The following is a 14,257-nucleotide window of genomic DNA, read 5'->3' as shown; positions in this document are numbered from 1 at the left end:
TTATTATCTATATATATATAATGTTATGTTTATTTGTCACTAGTCGAAATGGGGAATGGTTTACTTGACTTACAAAAATCCAAATCGGAATAGACTGGAATTCCATTGATGTGTTTATTTTATCTTGGAATTGGTTTCGAAATAAGTTAGATTGTAACAAATTACTAAAAAGTACTTAATAAATTATTATCATAATTATTATTTTATATTTTAATTACAATGATTATTTATTCAAAAATTATTATTATTAATAATTATAATATATATTAATAAAATCATAAACCTATCATTTTTCTTTAAATTAGTTTATAAAAATCGACCATGTTCCTTTACCGAATGAGAAATTGGGTATAAAATCATAAATTTAAAATTTAACTAAAAATGATAAATCCGAACCCGAAAACATACATACATACATATCAATTTTATCTTTAACTTATTTAAAAAATAATGTTATATAATTAAGATATAAACAACAATAAAAAATTATAAAATTTAAAATTTATTAAAACTACATCGTTTCCATATAATATTCATTTCTTTTTTAGGTGAAAGCGGTAAAAAAGGCTCGTTCTCAAATCTCAATGGCACCATAGAAATCTATGACGAGAAAGACAAAATGAAAAATTAAAACAGTACCTATTCGTCATTCTATAATGTCAAATCTCTCTCAATTCTCCAAACATGCAAAGCCGAAATCCGCCAAATCCGAACCCAAATCTGCTAGCACGTAGGTCGTCCAACCATCGTAATCCGAGGTGCAATATCGGATTCCAAACAATATGCATCTCATTTCAGATCAGTAAGTCAATGAGTTCAGTTGACCTCGAAAACAAATTGTTTTGCAGCTACATGACCTCGATGAGTTCGATTAACGAAAATGTTGTAAGTGCAGTTTTTGATGGGTCAAATCAATTTGGTAATTTTACAAATTTGTTCTTTTGCAAATTTTACAATAGCCTTTTCAATTTTGCTTGTTTTAGAGGAATCTCATTTTGTTAATTTGATTTTTGGTGGCACCTATCCGTGTTGTTGACATGCCCACTTGCAAATTAGTTCGTTGATCAGTCAGTTAGATGGTGATTCTATTGAAGATTGCTTTTTGGCATTTGTTGCCCAAAACACAAGAAAAATTTAACCAAAAACAGCAGCAGATCATCCCAAATACAGTAGAAAATTTGCCCAGAAACAAAATCATATCAAACCCAAAAATTTTCTGCAACTTCACATAATTCTCTGTCACTTCAATTATATTTGAGACAAAAATCCACTTTCAGTTTCAGAATTGTGATCCCTTACACTTAATTTATCTGCTTGTGTCTGATGTATATTTTCATTTGTTTATTATCCCCATCCATACATCCATCCGTGATCCACCACACATTTGTTTATCAACCAAAATCAATGCACACAATAATACAAACTCAAGATCACAACAGTTAGCATAACTCATATAGCACTGTATATCGTTCACCCACACTCGGAGCTTTTCCTAAACTATGTAATCACTCATTTCATTGTTTAAGACAACATAAGTCACCTCACGTAGCACCGCAATCAAATACACTTCAATTAGAAATGAAAGCCATGGAACCTAAAAGTATGCAGCAAAAATATACATGCCGAAATCAAGATTATGAAAACTAATTCCAATTTTTCTTACTTGATTGTCTAGTTCTTGCTGATAGGCAACTTTATTTCCCCCAATTCTATTTCTTAGGCCAAGGTGCTCAACCTGCATTAAATACAAATCTACACAGAATTATGAAAATATCAAGTCATAAAATATTTAAATAGATTATATCCACAGGAGCAGCAGAAAGGCTTCCTTGAAACATAACTCTGATTAATACTACAAAGAAAGGATAGTGTTTCGATTGCATTCATTTTCATACCTCATATTTGAATAATAGAACATATACAAACTTGTTATTTCTGTCAGGCATTTCAACAAATTATTTGAACACTCTACTTGGAAAAATTCCAGCAACGCATCGGCGTTAACTAACAATGTGTAGGATCCAATCACAAATTTAACACATCGGCAAATCACTCAAAAATAAATAGATAAAAATAGAACCACTAACAAAGAAATTTTTCTAAGTGGATTTGTAAAAAAGGAAACTACGGCTATTGGGCATAAGTGTCAGCAAATCAGATAGAATAAACTAGAGAAATTATAAGATACGAACCAAATGAACATTACATAATTCGAAAATATGTGTTTTCAGAACAGGACATATAACTTGTATTCAAGTAACCATATTACAAGCAAAATAAATCAATTAATCTAATTTATCCATATTACTTGTAATAACAAGAAAAAATCATATCAAAGTCTAGTGCATGCTCCATATATATATATTTACTGTGTCTTGGTCAAATAAATTGTAAACAAAAGAAAAAAAAAACACATGTTGAAGTTAACGACAATGTGAATGTGGTAGATGAGAATCAGTGGCCTGCAACTTGCCTTATAATTAGTGATTTGCCGTGGTTCTCTTCCCCTCAATAGGATTAAGGGCGGCAGCAATGACTTATGATCAGAGGATTATATGGTTATCAATCGCCGACGCTGATTAGGTATCAATTGCCCACGCCGGGTAGTTATCATCGACCCAAAACCGCTTCACGAACAAGAACTTAGCCCGGCTCTCTTCAAGGACGTCGTTGTAGGGCTTCTTCTTTTTCGCGTCAAGCAACTTCCAAAGCAATGATTGGCAGGAAAAGAGTATTAGAGGAAAACAAAATCGCGTTAGCCAGCAAACCCAAACACTTTGCACAGGAACTTCTTAATTCCGTGAACAAATGCAGAAATTATGACCATGAAAGAAAACTATGCAAACCCAAACACTTTGCACAGGAACTTCTTAATTCCGTGAACAAATGCGGAAATTATGACCATGAAAGAAAACTATGCAAACCCGAACACTTTGCAGCGAGTTCTTAACAAATTCTATAATGCTTAGGAATTTGAAATTTTGACATTTGTGGTTTTTTATCCAGTCACTTTTTCAACCATTCATTCACTATTGAACACAGGCCCTATTTCTTTGTTCAATATATCTTAATGCAGATCCCAGGTTGCAAACGTGTTATGTTAGGTACTTTACCAGAATGGGGCGTAAATGACTCATCCTATGAGAAATTAATTAAGTATTTAAGTTGCAATCAAATAGGTTATCTCCAAACAACATACTGGAGAAGCTCATGAGCTACTATTACTTTATCAATTCTCATAATGCTCTACTCCTTAATTTGCACTACTCCAAGTAGTGTATTATTTTAAAAATAACCAATTATCCATCTTTATCTTTCTTGTATACAGTTCCCAAAATTGCTTAGAAAGATATATATATTTTGGTTTATTTTAATTCGATCTCTACCATATCCAAAAGTAATTTGAAGTATCCTGGTACAACTGATTTATGGGAGATCAAAGATATTCGACCAAAATAGATAGATCTATAAATGTAATCACTATGGGCTTCATTTCTAGCCTTTACATTCATTTTACCACAATGTCAAAATGGACTACTTGCAATGAGCATTTGGCTTTTGTTCCTTTGCCTTGTGGTTTTCCAAGTTGTTTTTCTATATTAAACGAATTTCACACATACACTTTATCATTACGATGAGTGAGCCCAATGTGCTCTCTCTAGCCAACTTAGCTATATGTCTCTAAATCTAATATGCCAAATTTTGGCATGTACATCATCATTGCAAGATGATGCATAGTGAACAACTTTCCATAAAATCTCTTTTCAAATTTGGTTATACAAACACCTAAAAATTAAGTATCCTAATCTAAGAATGTCAACAATATAGACCAAGGTTTTTGATGAATTTTCGATGTACAATTCTTGAAAAATAAGGACCATGCAATACCAACTTGCATATGCTTATACCCTTGATTTCTAGAACAAGGATATCCTCATATGTATCCATCTTTTCCTTTTGACAATTACAACGGAAAAACATCAAAACCTTTTTGTGATCTCTAATCATAAGGTATGGCTACTTAGTATATTTCTCCAAAACGCTTACGCACAATGTCGTTTCAACTTAATGAGTGTCGTGCTTATCACGTGAGTTTATCAAGCCTTTTATCAACTGAGAAGTGGGTGTTTGTATTCACCTTATAACCAACAAATTAAGTACTAGAAATATTTTTTAAAAATGAGTGTGAAAAATATTTTGATCATTTGTTGGATTCAAATATCTTCACTTTTTGGAAAATTATTGAATTGTCTTGTCCTAAATATGTATGCACAAAGAGCCTCTTTCCTAAGTTCATGTGTACTTTTGCTTAACAATAAGAATAAGCGAAGAGAGAAAGATGGGCCAGTTTATCATCTTCGTTATCTACCTCCAATTTCTTTTTTCACTAACGTATGCATCGGTTATTTGGAAACCTTCATCTGTGCACTTTCCCGACATTCCTGCTACTTACGGTAAAATTTCGGTTTTAGCTCCTCCATAATTTGTTTGTTTCTTTGGATAAATGCAATATATATTGTTGTAGATTTTTTTTTTGTTCTTTACTTTTCTTTTAGATATTAATAAAAAGGGCATATGTAGAGCTCTCCATGTAGCGGATCCTGCAAACGGTTGTTCCATATAGCAACCCTGTTGTTGCTTTTAATGGAACAATCGACTTTGTTTTAATAGTTCGTGGTGTGCAATTACGACACTACAATCCAGAATGATCAACCCGCAAGTTATCAAGATGGCAATTGTGTACGATGATGAAATAAACGGCCAAATGAATTCACGTATATAATAAAAAAATCCTTTAAAATTATTTAAAAATTTTAGATTATTAATTTGTGTAAATCTTAATTTTTTTTTTGTATAATTAGTGTATATAAATCTAGATGGCATAAACATACAAGCCGCGTATGTTTTGTTCAGTGCCGGTCAATATCTAAAGAGCATGCGCGGGGGGAAGCTGGTGAATGTTGTTTATTTCCTCTATCGAAATCTTCTATACATTAGTATTGGCTACTAGTGGTGGTGCTGCCACCAATAGTGTGGGTAGCATCATTCACTATTTGTGCATGTATGGAAGGTCATATTCTTGGAACCAATTCACCCAGTCCTGCGATGATGTCTAGTGAACGCATGACCCAGCTTTGTGTTCACTTCTGAAACTTCGAACCAATATGTTGGAGACTCAATGTGTACCATTTGCTCTTGAAGATTATCAGAAGGGGGAAAATCTCAAAGTATTTCCCTGCACACACGGTAAATTTTACCTCGTCATGCTCTCGAGTCTTTTAGATTTTACCGTGTGTGTAAGGAAGTACTTTGAGATTTTTCCCCCTTTTGATAATCTTCAAGAGCAAATGGCACATATCGAGCCTCCAATATATTGGTTCGGAGATTCATAAGTGAACACAAAGATGGATCATGCGTTCACTAGACTTCTTCTTTGTTGCTGTTGACTCTGCTCTTGCATCATCGCAGAACTGGGTGAATTGGTTGGTTGTAAGGTGATGGAGGAAATAAACAATATTCTCCAACTTCCCCCCGCGCAAGCTCTTTTATATATTGACCGGCACCGAATAAAACATACGCAGCTTGTATGTTTACGCTCTCTAAATTTATGTACGCTAATTATACATAAAAAAAATTAAGATTTACATAAAGAAATTAATAATATAAAATTTTTAAATAATTTTAAAGGATTTTTTTATTATATACGTGAATTCATTTGGCCGTTTACTCCATCATCGTACACAATTGCAGCTTGATAACTTGTGGGTTGAGCATTCCGAATTTTAATGTCGTAATCACACACGCCACGAATTATTAAAACAAAGTCGATTGTTCCATTAGAAGCAGCAACCCTGGTTGCTATATGGAATAATCGTTTGCAGGATCCGCTACATGGAGAGCTCTACATATGCTATTTTTATTAACATCTAAAGGAAAAGAAAAGTAAAGAACAAAAAAAAATTTCTACAATATATAATTACATTTTTCTAAAGAAACAAATAAATTATGGAGGAGCTAAAACCAAAATTTTACCGCGAGTAGCAGGAATGTTGGGAAAGTGCACAAATGAAGGTTTCTAAATAACTGATGCATACGTTAGTGAAAAAAGAAAGTAGAGGTAGATAACGAAGATAACAAAGTGGCCTATCTTTCTCTCTTCGCTTATTCTTATTGTTGAGCAAAAGTACACATGAACTTAGGAAACAGGCTCTCCGTGCATACATATTTAAGACAAGACAATTCAATAATTTCCTAAAAAGTGAAGATATTTGAATCCAACAAATGATCAAAATTATTTTCACTCATTTTAAAAAAATATTTCTAGTACTTAATTTGTTAGTTGTAAGATGACAAACACCTGCTCTAAACGGCAGCGTTTTTCTCAATTCATCAAAGGCTTAATACTCACGGCATTTGTATCAGCGTTTTGGAGTATCTTGGCTTTAATAGATCACGCGAGCAATCACGTGAGCATCAATGAAGCCAAGTTCGTTATAACAGAATCCTTGTATACGTGGCATTAAGTTGTGCATTTTGGGTTGTTAAAGTCGTTGAGAAACTGGTTTATAAGCTGCTGGCTTTCATAGAAGCAACAACAATGTAAGAGAGATTTGAGGGAAATTGTAGAGAGAAAGTGAATACTTGTTCTTTGTTCTCGAACTCTTTGTAACAAGCTTCTTGAATCTTTCAATAAAGCCTGCTGATGAATACACCCGTGGATGTAAGCCATTAATGGCTGAACCACGTTAAGAGCTCTGTGTTCTATTGTTTGTTCTCAGTTTTCTAATTTGGCTAATAATCCTTTGCATTGAGTAAAGTCAGGTTTAGTTGATTCTCTAAAATCAGTCTAATCTGTCGAATGCAACTTGGTTGATCTGGGTAAAGGGTCCTGGGAGGATCTGGTTCTGTTGTGTTAATTGAACAAATCACATTCTACATAATTTAAATACCCGTATCTTATTTGAAGGGGAGAAAGTTAACCCGAGTATTTCAACTACAAAAGCCCAAGCAGTAACGGAAGCCTTTCAAAAGGTAAAGCATGTGGAGAAAACTCAAGCTGAAAAGCCAAAAGACAAGAGGAAACAGCAGTGGACTCCCCCTCCCCCCACAAAAATAGAAGCTTTAAAGTCAATGTGGATGCTGCTATAGATGCTGAAGCTAAGACAGCTGGTTTAGGAGTTGTTATTAGAGATGATGAATGAAGAGTTGTGGCATCTGCAACTAAGCCCTCAAGGCTAAGATGTGGTGTGTCGTTTGCAGAAGCAGAGGCTACAGAATGGGGGCTTCAAGCGGCCAAAGAGGCAAATTTGGCATCAGTTATTATTGAGACAAATTCTGAGGAGGTAGCTAACCTTGTTAACAATAAAAAAGGAAGCAAAACTGAAATATTTTGAGTGACAACAACAACTATAGACATGAGTTTTGAATACCAGAATGTTATTTTCTAGCATGTCCATAGATCTAGCAATGAAACAGCTCATAGGCTTGCTAAATATTCCATTAGAAGTGGAGTCTCGAATGTCTAGGTGGATTCTTTTCCAGCTGACATTACTTGTATTCTCAATTCTGTTAATTAATGGTTATCTTTTCTTCAAACAAATAAAAAAAATACCAATATCTTAAATTACTACCACATGACGGACTTGAAAAAAAAAAAAAGGGGCATCTCAACGAAAAGAGAAGGACGGACATGCAACGATAGAGACTACTGATCCTCTTCTTGCTCTTAGCCGTCTGTTAAGAAAACCCTAAATTGATTGAGAACAAAATGAAAATTATTTGTGCATTCTTCATTTTTTGAATGGGAACAGAGATGACACTTAGAATCAATTAATCAATTAATCAAACCCTAAATTGATTAAAAGAACAATTAATTCAAGCATAACCGTAAAATTATCTAAATTGAAAAGAGAGGTAAAAAGATAATCAAAATTTTAGAAAACCTCATATTATGCAATTAAACCATTTCATATCTTCTGACATGCACAAAAAATCAGAAAACAAATCCTTAAAGGAGATCGATGCTACGTTTAAAATAACATACTCAATCTGGAAATTAACTATATAAATTTTCAATCTTCAGGAGGAAAGTAAACTACTATTAATTTTCAATTTTCAGAATATGGGGGCATGAAAAAACTCAATAGTACAGAATACTACTTCAGCCTAAGAAATTAAAACTTGCATGAAAGCATTTAGTCTACTACTCTACTCGGACCTTGTTCTGAACTGCATGCGTAATCACTGGTTTCATTGTCCAAGGTTCTGAATTTACAAAAACCCGATGAAAAGACATCAAAAGTCAGCCCCAATAGCGTGAAAATCAAATATACTTCAATTAGAAACCTAAAAGCATGCAGCAAAAATGTTCATGCAAAAATTACAACTATGGAAAGACAGGAAAACTAATTCCAATTCTTCTTACTTGATCCTCCAGTTCTTGCAGATAGGCAGCCTTTTTTTTTTTAATTCTATTTCTCAGTCGAGGACGCCCAGTCTACTTAAATACAAACCTACACAGAATTATGGAAATATCAGGTCATAAAATAATTCGTAAGATTATATCCACAGAAGCAGTAACAAGGCTTCATTGAAACAGAACTCCAACAGAGATTACAGAGCAAGATAGTGTTTGGATTAAATTCATTTTCATACCTCATATTTGACTAATAGAACTAATAAAAGCATTTCAACAAATAACTAAGACACTATGGGGTTTGATAAGATGTAGCTCCACTCTTTTGAGATTTACTACATCTGTATAGGTTTAGCATTATGATTTTGTATCATATGAACATGAAGTTGCAAAACATTTTAAATTTTGTTGATATTCCATTGGTAAAACCTTCATTCAGCTAGAAGATCCAAATTCATCAGTACCCAAAAACAAAAGAACACAAATAAAAACCAAATGAAGCATAAGCAGAGTAAAGAAGAAGAAAAGAATATCAATTTCCAGCACATGTAATTAAAAAATGTAAGCATCCTCAGAATATGGCACGCATCTCCAAGAAATACTGTATATCTAAAAATGTTCTATGAATTTTGCAAGTTTCATGTCATCCAAAAATAATGAAAGTATTTAAATAGGTCTTAAAATAAAAGCACGAATACAGAATTTCCAAGCATGAGTTGATCTTTGTATTAAATAGACAAGAAACTATCTCTCACAAATTTATAACACATACACCAGAAACGAATATTTGGCAATCCATCACAATAACAACAGCTGAATATAGAGTGTGGCTTTTGCATACATACTGAAATTACGTCACTTAAGCAGGCCAGAATGTGGCTTATTGGGCAAAAGCAGCAACTGAGACACTGAAACTGAAACTGACAGCAAGCCGGGAAGACCAATAGTCCAAGAAACGAGATGGTACATGACGCCAGCTAGAATATGTATAACACAAACAAAGCTGCAAAAAAATGAAAACTTCTCTTTATTATGATGGTTATAGATTTTTCTAATAAGGAAAGTTTAGGATGAAATAGGTGGCGAGTATAACAAAAGCATCTACTTGTTAAGTATGTTGAAGATCACATTTAAGAAGTACCTACGTGGAAAACAAAATAAAAATGGCTTAGATTGAATTGATGTAGGACCATTAAAAGATGCTCACACACTGCTTTATGCATACACAATTTATACATAAGGCATCAAGTGAAAGCCAGAAAAAGTTCAAGCACATGTTGCACATTTAATTATCTACGAAGTAATTAGGAAAACAGAGTCCTAATGGCAAAATTCAATTAAGCAATCCCAAATTCCACCATGATTATTATAATTTAATTGTTTACCACTCAAAGAAAAAGAAGCAAAATGACTTGAGCTTGAGATTATCCCTGAAGCTCTTTAAAGGCGCCTTTGATAAATCAAGAGCCAAATCAATTATAATGATAAATCAAGTGAAGCAGGGGGTGAGCAGGGCTGGTATCTTGACAGTGGGGCCACTCACCATGTCACCAATGACCTCAACAACTTGAGCATCAGGTCTGGGTACAATGGTAAAACCAAAACTTATCGTTGGAAATGGAAATGAGTTAAATATTTCCCATATTGGGACTGCTATCTTGCACACGCTTAATGACACACACCACAGTCTACAATGTGTTGTATGTTCCTGAAATGTCGAAAAACCTAGTTAGCATTTCAGACCTAGCCACTCAAAATAACCTTGTCATAATCTTTACTAATGGAAGTTGTATTGTGAAGGACAAGTTGGGTAAGGTTTGGCTCAGTGGAATTGACAAAGCTGGCCTCTTTGAGGTGAAAGGAGTCAATAAAGTTGATACACAGAGAGACAGACATGAAGCTGCATCCTCCTATAGTACTGTAGTATCTCTGTTGGCCTCATTGAGAGAATCTGTTGATCTAGGTTCACGGCAGTCTGTTAAGATAGAGTCAAGTCCTTTAAACTCTCAGTTAAGTTAGAGTCAGTTCCAAATAATGTTAATCAATTAGACATTCTACATAGAAGAATGGGGCATCCCAATGAACAAACGCTGTTGAAGTTTTCTCTAATTATAATGAATTCAGAGGAATCCATAAAATAAAGTCTTTACCCTTTTGCTGAGGTTGTACAAATGGAAAAGGCCATAAACAGCATTACTCAACCGCTCTTACAAAACCAGCAAATCTCTTGAACTTATACACACTGACCTATGGGGACCAGCCCTTCAAATCTTCAATAATGGCAGCAAGTACTACATGAATATTGTAGATGACTTTACAAGATATACCTGAATATTTCCCTTATCAGACAAAGCACAAACCACCAATACCGTCATCATGTTTAGAAATTATATTGAAAATTACACTGACAACAGGATTAAGTGCCTGCAAAGTGATTGGGGTGGCGAGTTTAGACCTCTCAAAGTAAACATCTTTAGGAAGATGGTCATAGTTCTTCTTAAACATCGAGACATGTGACAACGTGATAAATCAACAATTAGGAATGTTATGTACTCATGTTAAGATGCAGCCATCCAAGAGTGTCTAGAAAAGTTCCAGATGATAATCATATTAGAAAAAACTTGTGAAGCCTTTAATAAACAAGCCTACAATGACTGATATTACATTGATTTATCTGTTTACCTAGCCAGAAGCATGGGAAGCAACCAAAAGAGAGATCCTACCTCAATGAAAGGCTCCCTGATATCATCTCACTCAATACTACTCTCCTGAAACAAATTATATTGCATGATTATCGTTCATGTCAACGTGACAATGCAAAGGGACCATCAAAATAAAGAGTGTGAAATTCTTTTTGCACCAAAATATACTAATGGGATTTTATTCGTGTAATAAGTACTGATCCACTCATATAATTAAGGAAGACTACCATATCAATATTGCTAGGTACATCTTACAGCAGCTATCTCAGGTAATAAACAAACAAAACTGAATGACCTTGCAACAAAATTTAAACCCCTCACCCCCAACCCAATGCCATAAACTCTTCACATTTACATCACAGTTTTAAAACTCTGTGTATGCACATAAGAAACTCAAAACAAAGTGTGCTGCATCTTAGTTGAAACAATTAGAAATTGGATAAAACTTTGCATAATTAAAAATAAAAATAAATAATCTCTATCAACATTGACCATTTAAATCAAGTATCAGTATACACTGACCTTTTGACTTATTGTTCCTCTAGTTCTCTTGTTCTGTATATAACCTTTACCCCCTGCAAACATATAAGTTATAGTTCATGGCTATGGATATTTGAAAAACAAAAGTGAAACGTCCTAATTATTACAAGCAATTGAGGAAGCAGATCTCACCGAAATTGACTCAAAGACTTTGGATACAGCAGGAGAGGTAGCCTTCCCCTCCACAAAAAGGAAAAAATTAGAAATACCAATAACCTTGTGATCCTGCATATGGTCTATTCAAGGCCAGCAAAAGTGCTTGTTGTAATACATATCTAGACAAGGTCAAACCAATAGGAAGAGTACATGAATTGGTGCCAATACCTGAAATTTAGCAAATTTAAAATGATCCAAAAGAAACAGATTCTAAATTTCTCTATTGAGTGGGAAAAAAAACAGAGTAACGTCATTGATCACAGCCTGATTTAAAAACTCCTCAGCCTGCAGTATAATTTCTATTGAGTTCCATTACATTAAGGGACATCAATTACTACATACTCCAGATTTATGAATCATAACTCATTCTACAAGTAAATTTAAGAATTTCCTTAGAAAATTATGTTTCATGTATGAGGTATATCATTAAAATATGGTGTACATCAGCACACTTCCATTCCACATCTGCATTTAGTGCTTAAGCACATACCAACGTTTAAAACTCCATAGATGAGAATAATTGACTAAACTTTAAAAAGAGCAAAAATAAAATAAAATAGTGAAAGTAAAATGGAATATTCATTTGCAAATACTTAGTAAAAAAGAAATTATGGAGTAAATAAAGCTAATAGAAGAAACTTAACTTAATCACAGAAGTGAAACATAATCAAATTTCTTCAACCAAAACAAAAAAAGAAAGAAAACGCAACTTTGAATATTCAAGAAGCAAGATCCAAAATTGAAACAGACCCACTAATTACAATCGTCCAAAAATTTAGGAAAATAACTTATGCCAGACAAAGAAAAACAAAAAGGAAAAAAAACAAAAACAAAATAATGTGTCTACTATATAATAAATACAAAAACAAAAAAGAAACCCATCAAAGATTTAATCTTCAAAAACCCATAAAGGGTATGAATCAAACCAAACGAAAATGACAAGAAGAAGCTCACTTGGCTTTTAGATCGGCTCCGTAATTAAACTTCCAGTCTTTGAAATAAGAGAAGGAAGGGGTGTTACTCCGGCCAAGAATATCAGTGCAACCACCGGAGGAGGAGGAGGAACGAACAGTGGTGGTGGCAGGGAGGAGGGAGGAGTCAATGTCCATTCCGAACTAAAAGCCAAGGAGACTGAGTGAAACAAAGTGAAGGAGATAGATGGTATTAGAGGCCAAAGTGAAACTAAGCAAGAAGAAATCAAGTATGATGGCAACGGCAGTTGTCAAAGATAGAAGGACGGCAAGATTAAGGGTTTCAGAAAGAGGGTTTGTGAATGGCGAGAAGGAGGAAGAGAAGTAGCATTTAGGGATTTTGATTTCTAAGTAGCGTTATAACGTTTAACACTAAGAAAAAAGAAAGAAAGCTTTAAGTTGCTAAAACAGTAGCGTTTTGATGGCATTTTTTTTTTTTTTTGGATGAATTGGGGCTCTAAGAAGAGCTAGAGAACAATAGAACGGGAGTGAGAAACCCCGTAAGAGTCATGCAATAACAAAGTCCTAACGTTCAAATGGGGGAAAGGGTATACAGTAAGGCCTAGCGGAATAGAAAAAGTGAGGTTCGCCATATAATCTGCAACAAAATTTGCTTCTCTGTAGATGTGAGAGATGGAAACATGCTAATCCAATTTGAGATAATCTTTTATAGCCTGGACCAAGGGAGCATATTCATTGGTCAACACCGAAGGTCTAGCCACCAATTGAGTAACGCAAAGGCTATCCGTTTCAATTTTCAATCTGCGTATACCAGAATTCCATGCAAGCTGGATCCCTTGATATAAGCCCCAGAGCTCCGCGACAGTAACAGAGCAAGAACCAATCATCATCCCAAAGCCTGTTAGCCAACGTCCTAAGTGATCTCGAATCAAACCACCTGCAGTAGAATTCCCGTGAGACTTGTGAGCACCATCCGTATTCAGAGTACACCAGGGCCACTCAAGAGGATGCCAAGAAATCCACATGTGAGTCCTAATATTCCTAGTGAGCAACGGGTGGTTATGAAGCTTGTGAATCTCCTCAACTCTTGTATGGACATCCACCAACAAAGCCAAAGGGTCCAACATCAATTTGTTAAAGAGAAACTGATTACGCCAATACCAGATCCTCCATATCGCAACGCCAAAAAAAACAGCCCAGTTCGAAACATTCCCTACCTTACTATTAACAGCCAGATTCGAGCAGAGCCAAAGATGAAGCCAAGAATTAAAGAAATTGTGATGTTTGCTTGTCGGAATAATGTTGAGCCAAAACTGCTTAACCAACCAACAATCACGAAGAGCATGCGCAATATCTTCACACACATCCCCACAACGATCACAACAAGGCGAGATGGGTAAGTGCCGCCGAGCCAACTCAGCCTTAGTTTTCAAACCAGCGTGAATCGCCTGCCACAAGAAGATTCTCACGCGTTGAGGGCCTTTCCACTTCCATACTAACTGCCAATCTCT

At 34.7% G+C, this 14,257-nt stretch overlaps 1 long non-coding RNA gene across 12 annotated transcripts; it reads right to left on the bottom strand.

The window, feature by feature from the left end:
- Positions 1-2,475: 2,475 nt before the first annotated feature.
- Positions 2,476-13,192, bottom strand: LOC107176115 (uncharacterized). 12 transcript variants are annotated; one of them, XR_008054598.1, is made up of 7 exons: positions 11,791-12,762; positions 11,641-11,693; positions 11,099-11,184; positions 9,262-9,419; positions 8,426-8,513; positions 8,219-8,265; positions 2,476-2,702 (listed from the first exon to the last, which is right to left on the bottom strand). It is a non-coding gene; the product is annotated as an uncharacterized LOC107176115 (long non-coding RNA). The 12 variants fall into 12 exon arrangements; XR_008054596.1 differs by lacking the exon at positions 2,476-2,702 and adding an exon at positions 12,769-13,192 and having other exon boundaries at positions 7,352-8,265; positions 11,791-11,982; XR_008054591.1 differs by lacking the exon at positions 2,476-2,702 and adding an exon at positions 10,567-10,743 and having other exon boundaries at positions 7,352-8,265; positions 11,140-11,184.
- Positions 13,193-14,257: the final 1,065 nt, after the last annotated feature.

This window comes from Citrus sinensis, chromosome 5, assembly GCF_022201045.2.
Source record: "Citrus sinensis cultivar Valencia sweet orange chromosome 5, DVS_A1.0, whole genome shotgun sequence".
In the NCBI taxonomy this organism is placed as follows: domain Eukaryota; kingdom Viridiplantae; phylum Streptophyta; class Magnoliopsida; order Sapindales; family Rutaceae; genus Citrus; species Citrus sinensis.
This window is presented reverse-complemented; position numbering and strand designations above follow the sequence as displayed.